The sequence below is a fragment of the Coturnix japonica genome, chromosome 6 (genome assembly GCF_001577835.2).
Source record: "Coturnix japonica isolate 7356 chromosome 6, Coturnix japonica 2.1, whole genome shotgun sequence".
Taxonomy (NCBI): Eukaryota; Metazoa; Chordata; class Aves; order Galliformes; family Phasianidae; genus Coturnix; species Coturnix japonica.
In genome coordinates, this window is record NC_029521.1 from 4,990,719 (window position 1) to 5,008,027 (window position 17,309).

General features: G+C 37.9%; 1 protein-coding gene across 4 annotated transcripts in view; it reads right to left on the reverse strand.

Moving 5' to 3' along the window:
- The window catches only part of PCDH15 (protocadherin related 15), an 814,794-nt gene that overhangs the window by 725,918 nt on the left and 71,567 nt on the right, over positions 1-17,309 (reverse strand). For all 4 annotated transcript variants that reach the window (XM_032445316.1, XM_032445314.1, XM_032445315.1 and 1 more), the window contains exon 3: positions 4,509-4,666. The gene's annotated coding sequence lies outside the window, so the exon portion shown is untranslated. The remainder of the gene's footprint in view (positions 1-4,508; positions 4,667-17,309) is intronic.

Genomic DNA, 17,309 nt, shown 5'->3' on the forward strand with positions numbered 1-17,309 from the left:
CTCAAATGCTGAAAATGAGCTGTGTATTTCAACTTAATTGCAATTGCAGCCCTCATGGCTTTTCAAAATATATCTGAAGAATACACTCTATTCCATATTACGTTTTCATAAAGTATTGGCATTTGTGAAAAAAAAAAAATGGATTTATGCTTCTTTCTTTCTTATTTTTTTCCTTTCTAGAATTTAAGTTACAGCTTTGGAAGTCTTTTAGCCCCTGAGTCACCTCCCCACTGCTATACTTAATGATAATTCTTGGTTTCAGTACTACTTTACAGCGTGTTCAGTGTGACAAGTCTTCCATTTACAAAGAATAAAACATGGTTGTTCCACAATATGATACTGCCTATTAGAAATGAAAGAAATACAATTTTATTCAAATTATATTATTAATTTACATCTACGTATAGATTATAAACTGCTTCCAGCTTCTCGGTTGGGAAGAAAAGATAGGAAATGTTTTGATTTCTGTAATAATTAGAGTAAACCCAGGGTTCTTTCTGTATTTAAACTGTATTTCTTCTCTGAAAAGTGACTTCTCAGACTTGCAGATTCCCTATTTCTCTCCTGAGCACTGAGATAAGAAACACGTTGAATTCCACATGCAAACTCTTTTTTTCTCCATTTGAATCCCACAAAATCCATAAAAATCCAGCTGGACTTATTAATTTTCACGATACTGAAAACCCAACGCAGACAAAAATTACACGATTAAAACAAAAATATGAAGTGACTCTAGTTGCAGGTGCTGACAATGTTTGACATCTGGATCTTCAATGACTTAAAAAGGAATTACTGTACTAAGTCAAGACAACAGGGCACATCTCTATTTAGGAAATGATATTTGGTGTACTAGTTCAATTTTTTACTGCACTTCTTCTTCTTTGGAAGTAAATTAGGAATAGATTCAGAGATTTGTGCTCCAGAAGCAGGTCATTTGAGAAAGTGTGAGCAGAGTAACCCAAGTTGTTCTTTCCATAGATCAGAGGCATTTATTCCACAAATGACCTTTCATCTGATTTATTAATGGAGATAAGAAAACTATCCAGATTATTAAAGATATAACTCCTATTTAGGCTATTACTACCATTTAAGCCCTTAAATAAAGTAACAAACAAACAAAAATACCACAATATTAATTAATTAATTAATTGCAGTACAGACAATGTTATCACTATTTCAGGAGATGATCTAACACGAGAAAGGCAGAAGTAAGATCCTTCTCTCATTCTGACAGGTGGCCAACAGAACTGCCTAATATCTAGTGGTCCAGAACCACCTTTCAGACAGGTCTTACATCCCACTTCTTCCACTTTGCTGGTATTTATTCCACTTGTTCTTTAATTATTAAAACCATACAAAAAATCAACTGCACTCAGCCAGTGAAGGTGAGTGCCCTAAGCAGGCCATGATTGTAGACTTCTACTCATCAGACCTTTCGACTCATGCTGTCCAACTCAGCACGCCCTACAGCCTATTACTCTGACACAGAATCCATCTTTTTTGTGTGTGTGAAGTTATTTTCTGTTCTATCTGCTGTGTCTTTTTCCAGGAACTAGAATGAAACAACTCAATGATGGAATACTGAAGACTTGCAGGAATGTTCACGCTTACATTGGTCAGAAATGGTAGAGGTAAATAAGGTAAATAATGATATTCAAGATGTTTTTATACCGCAGAAAAAGAGGAACTCTACTCCTTGAAAATTACAGCCTTATGTTTTGTATAAGTTACCTCCCTTGCATTTAGCACACACACAGAGTCAGTATGAATCATTTTGCCAATATGCCACCTAAGATCACATTAGAACTGTTCATCCCATAATGATTTCGGACACATAAAGAATGAAGATAGGTTGTAGGCAACTACTGCTACCTCCAACATGCAAGATTTAAATATCGCCCTTCTCATCCTCAAGTATTAAATAAAATGTTAGCTGTACTCATTATAGAGCACAGTTCTCTGACCTCTCAGCACCAGCTCTCCAAACTGGGGCCAAAAGTGTTGCTAGGAGATGACAACGAGTTATATTATTCTACTGTGAGTGAAGGACAATCAGTTTAATTGAGAAGCTGAATCTGTCTGCAATGAGGAGTGCTCCTGGAGACGACAGCAATCAAGGATAACATCTAGATGCATAAGGTGGCCTAAACAACCAAAAGCAAGGTCATATTTTGACCACCCCATTGATTGCATGATTAATTAATTAATAAAATGTGCCATAAAATATTGGTGCCTATCTTAATTTGCTCTCTACATCTTCCTTTCCCAGTGTTTAAACCATGGAGAGGCTGGACACTGCATAGGTGACAGGACATACACAGCTGGCAAAGTGTGCAGTGCAGGTTTGTGACATAGGAAAGAACTGAATTTAGAAGGATCTATCACACTCAGCCCTAAATGAGTCACGGTAATTAGTCATCTTCCTTTTGGAGTTCATGGTCTACAGACACTGCAGCACGAAATATTTTTGACAAGGCTTAATTTTGTGAGAATTTTCTGGCAGTGACAACGTGGGGTTCAGCCCCAGATTTGAAAATTATGGAGACCCAGAATAGAGATAATTTAATGAAGACACATTAAAATCTGAAGTATGTGACAGATACACAGATACAGAGAGATACAATCAGAACTTTCATATTGGCTGCAGGGGCCTTCTTCAGTTTGATTGTTTCCAAATACGAGCCAGACAGATACTTTACTATTACTTATCCAGGCACAGAAAACTCTCACTCCTAATTCTCAGTATCAGTAGAAAATCATGGAATCATATCGCAGAACCATAGAATGGCCTGGGTTGAAAAGGACCACAATGTTCATCCAGTTTCAACCCCCTGCTATGTACAGGGTCACCAACCAGCAGCCCAGGCTGCCCAGAGCCACATCCAGCCTGGCCTTGAATGCCTGCAGGGATGGGGCATCCACAGCCTCCTTGGGCCGCCTGTACCAGCATATCACCACAACTGGAAAATAGTAAAGGAATACACAAAGAATAGCATTTGCTTTTTTGTCCCAATGATTAATTTTTTTCAACTATTTTTGTGAGCTAAAAGTTTGGTACAAATTGCTGTCCCTAGTGGGAACTTGTATAGCATTAGCCTGAAGTACTGAAACAGTTAGCTAAACATAAGGAAAGTCCTCCAAACCTTCTAAAGATGAGGGAATAGCTTGTTATGTCTCCTGAAAAAATAAAAAAGAACAAAACTCTTATCAGCTCTGCTGTGTACAACAGTAAATGAGTGCCTTGGGAGAGTTCCAGGTAAGACAGCCATCTCCAGAATAATATTTCTAATGGAACCTAATTGCTATAAAAACAAACCTCAGTTCAACAGGAGATAACGTAAAATCAAAGCTATTATATATATATATATATATATGTATATATATATATATATGTATATTATATAAAATTATTTTATTATATAAAATTATATAAAATAGCTCTACTCAAAAACAAAGCTCTACTCAATAACTAGAGCAGATTCAAAACATAAAATAACATTTGTAGCTTAAGTGAACTGCACTGCGTAGATAAAATAATGTACTGCTATTACTTTTTCTCTGAAGTTCTATCCTTTTCATTTTAGTAATAAGTAGCTTTCAAATATTTATTTTCTCCAGAGCTCTGAGCAGCTCATGTAGAAGAATTTCACTGAGAAGTCAGAATAGGTTGTGAAATACCCAAGGCCAGTGCTTGAGATTATCAGTTTTTGTATCTTTCTAACCAACTGAAAGCCGTAAACCGTAAGCACTTCATCTGTATATAATCCTAACTAATTGAATAGCCAAACAAAACATCCACTCAAGTCGTTTTTACCAGCTCTGATTTGCTCTCTATGGCAAAGCTTCTGCATACCTCATTTCTTGTTTCCTTTTCTTCATTTCTTTTAACCATTAAAACAGGTAACAGCAAAAAAAATAACAAAGCCTTCAAAAACCACAACACAAACTAGACTGTGCACCAACTCAAATACCAGTTGAAAACACATATGTATGAAATTATATATATATATATAAATAATTTTTTTTACAATGTTTTTGTTTTCTGTGCTTCTTCCTTTGCTATCACAGTTAGTTCATCGTCCCTCATACACCAAAATGCAGTTTCTCCATTGCTGAACTACAGGTGATTTCTGTGTAGAGCTTTGGCAACAAAGCTTAAAGCCTATTAACTTCAGCTGCTAACGCTTTATAACGTTTATATCAACTATACCTCTCACAGATTCTGTAATGATAAAAACAAATGCAGATTTTTGTTTTCACTGACTTGATTTTGTAAACAGGGAAAAATGCGTCATATCCGCTCCATTGCCAACCTGCTTCTAAAGCATATGCTTTAAAGCTGTGTATACTCCAAGCAACATTCAAGAAAAAAGATATTAAACCAATACTAATCAGAGATTTAAAAGTAAGTTTGAAAATAACTAAAGCTTCCAAGACAGAACACGTCAATATTGCCACAGGATTAGGACATAAATCAGTTTACAATGTCATATAACTTCTTCACTCACCACAGTTGATCTGCTGATGTTATTATCCAATGTTCGTTTCCAAACAGGTGGGAGCAACTGTTCCAAAATGTGAAAATATCCCTGGAGGTCTTAATGCAGTGAAAGAATCACACTTTATACCTCGTACGATGGAGGGAAGATAACAATGGAGCCTTTTCCTAATAAAATAAAGGAGAAATGATAAAATTAATGAAGAAGTGTAGTACCATTAGAAAACAACAGAACAGGAATAAATTCTTCTGACTGCATCACATTCTACCAACACAGTTAGCAAACGGACCAGAGAAGATTTAACACTAAGCAAAATAACGTGTATTGCTTCAACACTGTATTCAAATAATGTCTGATGGTTTTAATTTGGACTAAATGGCAGGAGAAACATTATTACAGAGAAAAAATATCAAGATGGAGTCTCAGAGTATCCAGCATGAACAGAGTTTTACTTAGGGACACACAGTAGTACTTCAGAAAGAATACACACAGAACAGTGGTGCTGCAGATTTGGTTGAGAAAGAAATTTTGAACCCATAGAGGATTACATTCAGTTCTCAATTCTTTCCAGAGTCATAAGCCAGGAGACAGCTTGATGTCAAATGGTGAGGGATCAAAAGTCACTGAGGTGAATAAGTGAGTTAAATAAGCAAGAAAGGATAGAGTCTGCTACGACACCGAGCAGTTTATAAATAAGAAGTATTTACAGTTAGATAGTTCTGTGCTTCAATGTTAGAGGTAAAATGGATTAAGTGTCATTAGAATGAAAGATTACAACATCTCCTTGCAACTGCATAGTAATGTAAGATTACTGAAATCTCAAAATGCATTTAATCTAAATAGTGAGACTTCAAAGGTCCCACAGAGTCTGAGCTGCTGCCCACGGAATCTTTTCCAACTTAATTGTGTACCTCGTGCAGCATTCAAAGCTGAACTGTCTTATATAGAAAGGCTAAAGTATGTTAGCTTCCTAAACATCTTGAACATCCATACTCTTTTCTAGGACTTGCCTAAGTGTCAACTCTATATATCCAGAAAAGAGACTGAAGAGATTAAGAAAATCAGTCCTTCTCTGTCATAACAGAAATTCAAGAGCTGCTCGTCTGTCTGGGGTCCTGGGGTAGCAAGGGGAGGTAAGAAAGGGATACACCTGAAAAAGATGGAAAAATTAATGTAGGGTATGGTGGTTTAGAAAGTAAACGAAAGGTAAGAGGGTGAAAGGGCTGAGCTCTAATTATGTGAAGCCAGGAGGAGTGCCACAGTGCAAGTAAAAGCCAGAACTGCAGTTCTCAATTCTTTAAAGTCTCCCAAAGCACAACACAGTGCACAAGGTGGGTAATCTCCACAAATCAAGTTCATCTGAACCCTCATGCCACGTTCTATTTATAATCCAAAAGTTTTCACTGCACGCCTACATAATACATAACTCACACCTAGCTATTACATATTCATACAACTGATGTATGTACAAGGTTATACAAACATAACTGAATCTCCTATGGTTGTTTGGGGAGGCGTCCCCCTGCTGAATTTAACCATATTTGGGCACAGTCTTTTAACTATATGGTTACTGTTTTGGACTCGTACCACTGTTTGGAGGTTGTTGATCTTATTATTGAAGCCTCGTAACCATATATATAATACTTATCTTAGATAAGTAACATCTGGAAGTAACTATAACTTTGAGCAAGCAAAATGACAGATATTCAAGGATAGCTCTCTTATGAAGCAGTACATCTGGAAGTTATAAGCAAAAGTCCAACTGTGAGCAAAAAAACGCCAAATAATTAGTTTTGAGATATCACGGTTGCAACCGGTGGTTAAAGAGCACATTAAATATATACAGAACTCCTACATTCAGAAACTCTTTAAGAAGTTTTGGTCAAGAACAGTTTTGCAACTAACTGCTGCATTTCTGGAAGCCGTCTTCACAACAAGCACAGTATCCCTCTGACATTACAGAAAGGTTAGCGCTGACTGGCACATCATGTTGAGTCATCGTTGCATATTTTAATAGCATTCCTTCAAATAGTCCTTGGGTTCCACTGCTACATTACACGGCTGATGCTGTCTAGAAATTATGGAAATGGAGCCTGTGGCCCATGTCTCACATGTACTGCTGCTAAATTAAGTTCTTCATGACTTACTGTTTGCTCTAAAAAAGAGAAGAAGGAAAAACTGTGCCGTTTCTCTTTTTTTTCCCCCCACCCTATTCAGGGGAAGGATGATTTTAAAATAAGCCTTTGTGTGGTTATGATCTAGAAAATCTGATTTCTGATCTGCAAACTGTTTTTATTACAGCTGTTCAACATTAAAGACTTCATGTTTAAAGGATTATATTTGAAGGAGCACACTGCATGTAGTCACAGAAATCATTTGTAACTGTCTCATGCTACTTTCCTGCAAGTATTTACTTAACTGCATTTTGTGCCTCAATATGGGATTATAAGAATCCAATAGGATTATATCTTTTAAAAAAAAATCTTTAAATTGTTTAATATTAATATAGGGACTGGGTTAAAACATAAAAGGCAAAGAACAGGATGTAAACTTAATGGATTGGATTACACTCAGTTGAAAAATTCTCCTAGGAGAATGTACTGCTGACCATTAGAATGCTGTTCCTGCAGAACCATCACGCAATAGGCATAATGCAGGAAAGCACAAGTGTTATGATAAACTCAAGACTTGCATAAATTGCTACGCTGCCTACAGATGCAAAAGTGTCTTGGCACTGCATGCGCAATCACACACACAGCAGCATCCTACCTGCAGCTGCTATTGCCAGTTTAGCTTTGACAAGCAGAGAAGATCTTAGAATGAAATAATATTGGTTCAAACAAATAGGACAACTACACTGACAGAATGTCTTCTAACGGTGTTTTTGATGGGTACAAGGTTTCACTACCCATAAACTGCCCATAGCCAGCTATCACCGCTATTTGGTCTGCAGTTGAAAAACTTGTCTTAAAACAAATTCAGATCAGTTCAGATCTCACTCTGTTTTTTTTTTGTTGCCAGCTTTAAAACAGAAAAATTAGGGCCCATTGTATTACAAGAATGTTTTTGTAATTCTGGCCTCAAATGCTGGCAAACAGGAGGCCTTCTGCCAAAGTAATTCACATAAATCTATTTGTTCTCAATACTAGATAGATCTTCATCAGTGTATCAGTGTGGCAGTTCCTTTTTCCCACCTCAGTTTGTTTCAAAAATAGAGGCAAAGCAAACACTTCAAAAAAAGCTGGGTTTGGTTTAGCCTAGGAAAGACCTTCTTTGCCAACTGAAACCATTCAGTAGCATTGATCTGAATTCACAAGTTGTTTTGGGAAAATGAAATACTCCATATGAAGCCACTTTGCATGAACAAAACTGACCAAGTTCCAGTGAGGAAACATTTGAAAAATCCTTCCCTTTTGGGACTGCAATAAGAGATATGGAGTCAGTACTGCTGCTTTCTTGCCTTCTTAACTTACAGGACTGCAGCAAGTATAAACAAAAGATAGAGAAGAACAACATGGATGACCACAGACTGAGAAGAACCGCTATTGTAGGGGCAACTCCCTGAACTGCCACTCAGCAGCATGAAGGAAGACAATGAAGAATATCATAAAGGTCGATAAGATAGCAGACAGAAGGTCAAGAGGAAATCATTATTCACTGTCTCTTCGAAATGTGAGCTATGAGACAACCAATGTAATTACTGTAAGCAGAAGTAAAATTAACTACCTTTTCATACAAAACTATTAAGATCATGAAAGACTTTGCCAGCGAAGGCAGGGATGCAAGTAGGCATAAAATGAATCAGAAACTGGACAGATCTGTCCACCTCTATGACTCCCAACAGCTGATGTACCGAGGTCATTAAATGCCAGAAACAGGGAACAGCTCAATCACTCTTCACATGATTCCTTGCCAAGATTCCTTCCCTGAACACCTGCCACGAGCCACACGCTGGATGAAGTGATCTTTGGGGTGCCCAGCGACAAAGCAATCTTCCATAAATTAAAATAACAGTTGAATAAAGCTTCAGTAAATCAGCAGTGCTGCTTCCAGCAATATTTTGCTCTTTTTAAAGGTCATGATATATTAAGCGAATGTATTTCTCATTTTCTGAAAACACATACAGAAGTCCCCAATTATTAGGTTACCACTCGCGCTCCTTTTATCTTGCATTTACTTAGCAAAGGGTCGAGGTAAGAGATCTATTTGAGTTAATGTATTGTTTCCATGTAAGATGAACTTAAAGGATACCAAGACACGCAACAATATTAGATTTTTTGAAATCACCTGCTGATTTTATGGATTTCTTTTTGGAATTAACACAGTCATTGCCACCTCCTGTTAGACACACCTCAGAAGTGACTGAAACAAGGGCAACTAACGCATAATCCGCTGCAGCAATAAGTAGATGCTGTGCAGTTGGGAAGCAGGCAAAACTCACTCTGGAATTTCAAGTAATTTGTCTTCATTTTGCAGTCCTGTGCAACATACATAAAAGCTATGCTATTCAGTGGATGTTATGCATATATTTTCTGTAATGGACAAGACAAGATATAACCCAGATTCTTTCAGTGTAAACTTCTGCTTGCCCAAAGTCAACAGAACTTCCACTGAGACGACTACAACCTTTCAGATCCAAGTGAAGTCAAGCAGTTCAAATAATCCACCTTAAATCAAACAAAAAGATGAGTATTGTATCTGCTAAAAGAAATAAGAAAAAAAACCAAAACATTCCTTGTTTAAATACATAACAATGAAGCCAGTAGCAACGTGAACATAAGCAGGTAACAGTATGCAAACTCAATCGTATTCAGCTGAGCACTTAAAATACCGAAAGTAAAACACTTTCCTATATTGGAATTTAGAAACCAAACGTTGGGTATTTGGGTAAATACTAAATCAGGAAACAAATTGTGATTAGACCTAAATTCAGCAAGCATTTATTTTGTTCTCCCACTCAAGCTGAAAATATTCTTCTTGAGAGATATCATGCACAGGAGCCATTGGAAGTACTGTACCAGCTCTGCTTCATATGGATAATGAAGTCAGTAAAACTAAATATATATATATATAAAAGCAGTGTTAACATAATGTCTCCATTCTTCCAGAAATGATGGAGCTTGCTTTTTTTTGTTATAAGAATGCAGTCTATTAAAAATATATTAATATTAAGTAATCAGACATAAATTTAAAAAGGAATACTTTAATACAGACCATTATTTCAATTTCACAGCAATTCATTTGAGAAATGTCCCTCATTAATTTAACATTCATTTTTAATTGCTCAAAGATTAAATAGATTCATCTCCCTTTTGCTGCAAAAGTTTAAATGAATAGTTTTAAATGTCCTTTATATTTACGGCAAGCTATTTTGTCAGTTTATTTTAGCACAGGAAAAAGGTCCTTTTACGTCTGCAGGGAAGACAGTAAATGAAACTCGTGAAAGAAATGAGAACAGTACTGTGCAAACGGGTTATGCGTATGTGTTTCTGATGGTCTGCTGTTCGTTGGCTGAGGTTCGATATCCATCTGGCCCAATCCCAGCTCCAGAACAGACCCAGAGCAGGGTGCCCAGGTACACATACAGACAGCTTCTGAAAATCTTCAAGGAAGAGATTCCATAACTTGTGTCACAACCCGCGTAGCGCAGACGCAACTGCTTCCTGATGATGTCCTGTATTCCAATTGGTGCCCATAGCCTCTTGACCTAGTACTAAGCACCACCTATAAGACTCAGGCTCCATCCTCTTTGCATCCTCACTCCAGGTATTAACAGACATTTCGAAGTTTTCCCCAAAGCCTCCTCTTTTTCAGACTGCACAGTCCCAGCTTTCTCAGCCTCTCCTCCAGGCCCTTCATCATCTTGGTTACCCTACCCTGGGCTCTTTCCTGTATCACAGAATTGTAGAATGGTTTGGGTTGCAGGGGAATTCAAGGATCATCATGCTCCAACCCTCTGCTTAAGGCAGGGCCGTCAACTGATGGATCATGCACTAGAGCAAATTGCCCAGGACCCCATCCAACCTGTCCTTAAACAACACCAGGGATAGGACATGTCAAGATCTCTCTTGCACTGGGAGGCCCAAAACAACAGATGCATCTTCATCATATGTGAGGCTTATAAAGAAGAGTGATTCAGCATATCTCACTTGACAGCTGCCTTCCCTCCCCCTCATTTTCCCACTAACACAGCTGTTAAAATCTACCTTTATCTTCAGCACCTAAAAGGAAATTATTTGCACGTTACTGCAAATCTTCTTCTAGCAGACCTAAAAGGCATAGACTTTAGAATCATTTGCTTTCCAAAGAAGTGTCTCTTGGCTAAATATACACTTGCCACTTCAGCTCTGCTGTTTTGGTATGGGAGGGTGTTTATGCGGAGAACATAAATGTTCACCAGACACTACAGAAACAGTTTTACCTCCCAAGTGAAGGAGCTTTGCTTTCAGTGTGTAATCAGGCACTGCAGTTCTGATGCTTTCCCCAAAACTCTGGGACAGAAGTGTGGAAACTCAAATGGAAGATTTCAGTTTGCCGAATACTTTAAGCCCTACCAAATGCCTTACTCCACTCTCCCAATAATTCCATCTTCCTCAAATCACAGCCAGTTGTTCTACTAAGTTAATTTACAAAAAGCTTCCTCAGCAAATGGAAGACATTGCTTGCAATATAAACAAGTGATGGCATTGTAAGGCATTTTAGAATTACAGAAGATGTCACACATTTTACTTCCGGGATCCATTTCAGGGCTTGTCTCAACTCAATGAACATGCATAGGCCTTAAGTCATAAATTGCTATTTGTAAAACTTAGACAAACCAAACTTTATTAGGCATTAAATTAGCTACACAGAAAGAACAAGAAAACATTCGATTCTCCCTGACTTTTTTTTCCTCCTCTAATGGAAAGGACCGCATTTAGATGAGCGCTATAATTCTTAGTTTTTAATTCAAACAAACCTAATTGCGCATGGTTTACTTTGAATAAAATTGTAAAGCATATATCAACAGATTCGGTATTTACTACACTACTTAAATGCATTTTAAACTGAAGCAGAAAATAAACCAACCCAGTGATTTGATGTGTTGCTTTACTTCATAAATAATGATATCCTGGTTGAAGATTATGCGAGACACTGCCAACAACAGCAATTTCACTGTTTTATGTATTATTTTAAAATTATTTTGGTTTCTTGTTGACAAAAGAAGCAGGGATGATTTCAACTAGTCATGTCATAGGAAATAAATGTCAGTTCTATACCTACTTACAGTTCGGTTAGATGTCAGTAATTTATATGAAAGCAATACAAAACACACCCATTGACACCCAACGTTGCCACGAAACATCAGCATGCCAAAACTGAAGAATGAAATAAATGCAAACGGCAGCAATTTCTCAGATGGCTACCTCTAAAATATATACCACCTTCTATACGTGAGAGGTTAAGAAGGCAGAGGGCAGCAATAGCTCATAAGGAAGCACCTGCACTTCCCCAAGGGCCAACACAGTTAGGCACTGCTTCAATTGTATTTATTTATTCTTAATATTGGAATGGAGATGTCTGCATTTTTTGCTAGCTCTAAAGTAAATGCAACATTCACACCAGGCTGTGACTGTGTTTTAGTCATTCCTTATTCTCTACCTTCCAAGTCTGATTAAAACACAACTCCAAACAAGCACAGTAACTACGACATGGAAGGGTCATCATCCTTTTAGGGTGTTTTTTTCTTTTTCTTATCAGCTGCTTTAAGAAAAGATTGTGACTATAACTTCTCAAAATAACACTGCCTATTGTAAGCTGCTCTGATTTGTTTTCCCAAGGTAGAGGAGGCAGAGTTTTTTAGGGAACAGCTTTGTTTGATTAAATAATAAAACTGCCTTGTGAAGCTTTTCAGCCCCTGGATGTCACAGAGAAATCCAGAACTTCTTTTCACTGAAGATACTTACTAGAGTTGCCTGTTACTTCCTACACCAAACCTGGCCCAAATGCTGGACAGAGTGGAAAGGCCCCATGCTCTCCAATGCGCAAACCAACTTCCCGTGATCCTAGGATTCAGAGTCAATTTTTACACCATCAGAACTAGATGGTACAGTAGCCACACATTTTCCCTTTTTTGTTTCACTACAGCTCTGAAATAGAGGTTCTTCCCCACGACACACAAGGAAGAAAAATCCATTCTTTCCTTTGTTACTCGGATTTTCTGTTGTGCTCAAAATTTTCACTGCCTGGCCTGAAGTTCAACTCAACAGCCCCAACTTATACATATCTTCCTTCTCTTCTACCCACCACTTCTTCCTTCCCCATGCTGATATTGCCATGGCTGGAGAAACCTTATAGATGGCAGCAGAGTCCAACTTAAAGTAATAAGAACACAACAAGTACGCCAAAGTCTCCAGCTGATTACCTCTCCCTTCCATCCTTTGCCTTTTAGCTTCTCTTGCAAGTGCTAATTTAAAAATAAAATGAAATGTTGCAAAGTATTTAAGAGAGTCATTCGCACCGTGTGTGTGTGTATATATATATGTGTGTGCACATATATATATATATATATATATAAAAGATGCTGGGATGTACATTGCACTTGTTTACCAGGTAGCTTTGTATGCCATCTGCAAACTTGTCTTCAAAACAAAAACAATCCTGAGAGGGAAAGCTACAATTTTAGATGATTTGTAAAAATCTTTGTTATATTCTGTTTCAGCTGGTCATTTAATTACTTGGTACATTCTAAATAATCTGAGAAATCACCTTTATTTCCTCAAATAAACAGGTTTTTTTTTTGTTTTTTTGTTTTTTTAAAATCCCAGCTCTTAATACTTTACAGTTTCCTTCTAGACTTCAGTTAGCTCTCTCAGATTAGTGTATGCAACAAACCTTACCGAATAGAAAGCATCCCTAAGTTTGGACTTGCAGATCTAACCCTGTCTAATAAGTTTTATTACTTATAATTTCAGAGAATCTAGTGAGAAATCAGAAATCCCACTGGAAGAGAAAACGCACAGTCCAAGTCCCACTGCATTCACAAGATCCTAACACCAGCAATGATTGCAGGTTCTCAGATCTCACAGAAGAAAGATTAAGCACCAGCTTGCCTCGAGGGGCTGCACTGCAGCTTTTGAATGTAATTAGAGAAGTTCTTTCCCTTACCAGAATGCACAGTCAGCAGATAAGTTACCTGATTACAAATTAAACAGGGAGACTTTGTTTAGGCAAATTGAGTCACGACGCAAGCTATCAGCAACAGTTTGACTAGTAAGCAGTAAGTTCCCTTGCTCTGAATTGCAACTGTGACCAAGCCGCATATTGCTGCTTCTTCAGTACCTGTGATGCTGGGAGCAGAGGTTACTACTGCTGAAGGATAAGCAAAGCCTGTATAATACTGCTGTTTGCAGACCTGGGACTTCCGCACCATGCTGTAGAACGAAAGCTCGGTAAGTTCAAGTGCAGCAACACACAGATACATGGTACTACCCTACCCCAAAGTGAATGCAACTAACCTTTTATTTCTCTGCTGCCTTCAGACATCAACCCAAAAGTAGCACATTGCAGCTGACCTCCAAGAGACCATAGAATCATCAAGGCTGGAAAAGTCCTCCAAGATCATCTCATCCAACCACCCACCTACCACCATACCACCATTTCCCACTAAACCATTCCCCTCAGTCCCACATCTGCACAGCTCATGAACATCTCCAAAGATGGTGACCCCACCACCTCCCAGGCAGGCTGTGCTGGTGCTGACAGTGAAGACCCCTGAAGTGCAGTACGGGGATGACCACACAAGGTAGGTTTTTCTTCCATTTGCATTTAACTCTTCTTGACTTTAATGAGAGCTGAGCGTGTCTACGCGTAGAAGAAACTCTAGGCATTTTACACCTTGATAATGCCTATTTTTTTTTAATGTAATTAGAGAAGCACATTGAAATGCTTCATCTGTGTGTTCTGCAAGAAGATGTTTAATGTTGGCTAATTACTGCATAAAATTTACATTTAGAACAACAGTATCCAGGCACTGCAGCAAACAAAATATTTGCAGAAACCACAATAGAAAAAAACAAAGAAAGATTATAAATGGCCGCCTAGTGAGTGATCATGAATATAATGTTCTGCTTTTTGCGGTTGTTTAGTTTTGTTTTTAATTTTTTCAGTGGTTTTTTGTTGGTTTTTTTTTTTAAATTTTATTTATTTATTTATTTTGTTCCTTCCTTTTTTGGGGGGGAGGCAGGGAGGGGTTGGTTTGTTTTTTTATACAAGTTTTGGATCATTTGGATATTATTAACCAAATAAAAAAGCTATCTGCAATGGTGTGTGTCCTATTGACAAACAGGCAAGCTTGGATGCTGTAAATCTGTTAGTCACTTTTTCATCATTAAGAAAGAAAGAAAGAAAGAAAAAAGCCTACAACAGTTTGTGAACTGTATAGAATATTATCCTGGTCAAATAATTCATTGCATTTATTCTTCTCTGTCTTTTAGTGTGATTCTTAATTTGTGTGACTCTTAATTTACTTAAGAGTCTGGTTCTGCTGTTATGAGTTTGGAAAAGTTTCAGTTCTCCAATAAACCAAAGGCCTCTCACAGAAGACAAGCTGCATTCTGCACTATTTGAAGCTTACTATCTAACCTTTGTGTTATAGAAATAATCACCTGGCACATCAGATGAAATACACATAAGGGCCTCTTGTACCAAAGTGAACAAATGAAATTCTGGACTAGAAGAATCAGAGAAGAAAATTGAATAGAAGAGTCTTGGTAGAGGAGACGGAGGGAGAGAGAAGAAACCTTTTGGTCTGCTAGACTTCATGGTACACTGTGAAAACATCCCTCTCCTGCTGAATGTCTGTTTTGACTGAATAATAATTCTGTTCTTTTAGAGACTCCTCATTCTGTTCAATCCCTTTTGGGACTTTACAGCCGGATCTTTTCCTGGAGTTAGTCCAGAAGTATAGCTCTTTAAATAGCATCTTTTCAATGTTTAGAGATTTTGAGGCAATTCAGATGCTAAAAAGACATGACAGAGACAAGGATAGGAAAGAAAAAACTCATAGCATATGCACAGTTCCAAATTCCAATCCCATTATTAATTAAGTCTAAATATAGTCCTGATCTGAATCTTCCTAACCTCAACAGAAGCTAGCTATGCAAGTAAACATCGGCTTTTCCTTGAGACTTCAGTTATTCTGTTTATTATTATTATTATTATTATCCTATAGTAATATCTTGTAACTCTCTGATGACCTCCCAAAAAGCCAGACTTCATTTTCAGAGATGCTGAGCGCATGCTACTCTCCACCTCTGCAAATCAAAGAAGGTGTTTCCAAGAAAAAATTTTCAACACCAAAAAGTTGCTTTGTTGCTGAGGCAGTGCTGCAGATCTTGTTATAGATCTCCAGCACAAGAAAAATACAAGAAAGTGAACCCCTTCCAACACCCAGCACTTTCTGCGTTGCGTTGATCAGCAGCAGTTTGCCAATTGGTTGCAATAGGCATCAGTATGACTACACCACAAGAGATGCAGGTGCAGCCGCGTTTCTGCACCTTTAACCTCACCCAGAAGCAGATGAGCATCATTCTTACAAAGCTGACCCCATAAACCTGCGGCACATCAATTAACTGCTGACAAGTCTACTCCTGTCTACTCCTAATGGTTGCAAGACCAGACGTTCAAGCTGTCCTCCTGCTCACTATCCATCAAATGAAATGCTCATAAAAACAGCAGCAAATTAAGTGGGGCATCACAGAAGTACCAGCTTCCATTTCACCCACTGAAAACATCATTGGTCCTATTGTCTCAAAAGGTACCATTTCATCATACCTAAGTATTTCACAGAACACACACATGCTAACAAAGCTTTAACATCACTGGGTTAAAATATTGTTTAGAGCTTCACAAGAGGAAAAATCATCAGTCAGATAGGATGCTACAGTAACCCCATTTGAACATCAGAACAACCCCAAAGGGGTGAAGCTCTTCTGAGCCTGTGCCTACTGAAATACACATTAAGATGAATGGAGATGCCAAAAAAATCTGCGTTAAAAGGGACCTGGAGCAAGGCAAGTCTGGAGAAGCTACAGTCAAAGCTGATGAGTTACATTCAGTATGTAGGGCATGTACAAGTTCTTCACCAATCTACCTCAGTTTTTTCCATGCAGAAAATCAAGAACAACACTAAACAGACATTTCTCATCTATTTGCACTGGTGGTGAAGATCACCTTATGAAGATTTATTATTATTTTAATATGAAAAGCGGTGCAGAAACAAGCTAAAGGAGTCCTTGAAATTTTTAAATATGGTTGAAACTACATTGGGTTGAAGTAAGCCTTTCTTTTGGGGTTAAGTAATTTAAAAAGACAGATCATATACTCTCAGCTGGAGCTATTATTTATAAACACGAATAATTCCAAAACCTGAGCAGCTGAAAGCCCTCTACATAGCTTATACATTTAAGGGGTAGGGGTGGGCTTCAAGTAAAGATCAACTTCAAACTTTATCTAAATATGTTCAAAATATGCTCACAAAGACCAGTAGAATGAAGGATACTGTGAAGAAGAGTCTCATGTTATTACATGAGAACATGTTATTACAGTTGACTGTGCACTGAAGAAACTGATGGAACTGGCAAGGGAAAGCTAACTGTTAGGTACTATTAGTAGTTATTTAACCTTTCAAGCTGTGCCAGGGGAGATTCAGGCTGGACATTAGGAAATATTACTTCTTGGAAAGGGTGGTCAGGCACTGGAATGCACTGCCCAGGGAGGTGGTGGAGTCACTGACCGTGGGGGTGTTCAAGAAACATTTGGATGTTATGT